This window comes from Terrapene carolina, unplaced genomic scaffold (genome assembly GCF_002925995.2).
Source record: "Terrapene carolina triunguis isolate 2854851 unplaced genomic scaffold, T_m_triunguis-2.0 Scaffold130, whole genome shotgun sequence".
In the NCBI taxonomy this organism is placed as follows: Eukaryota; Metazoa; Chordata; order Testudines; family Emydidae; genus Terrapene; species Terrapene triunguis.
In genome coordinates, this window is record NW_020664481.1 from 4,099,973 (window position 1) to 4,100,255 (window position 283).

Consider the following 283-nt stretch of genomic DNA (forward strand, 5'->3'; position numbering starts at 1 on the left):
TTATTGGAGATCAAAGAAAGGGGTTATTGGAGATCAAAGAAAGGGGTATGGTTTGCAAAAATAATGGGCTTCTTTTGTCATTAAAACTGTCTCTGATCTGCCAGGGATGTGCCAGGAGCTGCTGTTAGGCTGTGAGGGGCAGTTTTGCATTTTGTTGTGATAGATAGATAGATAGATAGATAGAGAGAGAGAGAGAGAGAGAGAGAGAGAGGGTGTATGGTGATAGATAGATAGAGGGGGGCGTATGGAGATAGATAGATAGATAGATAGATAGATAGATAGA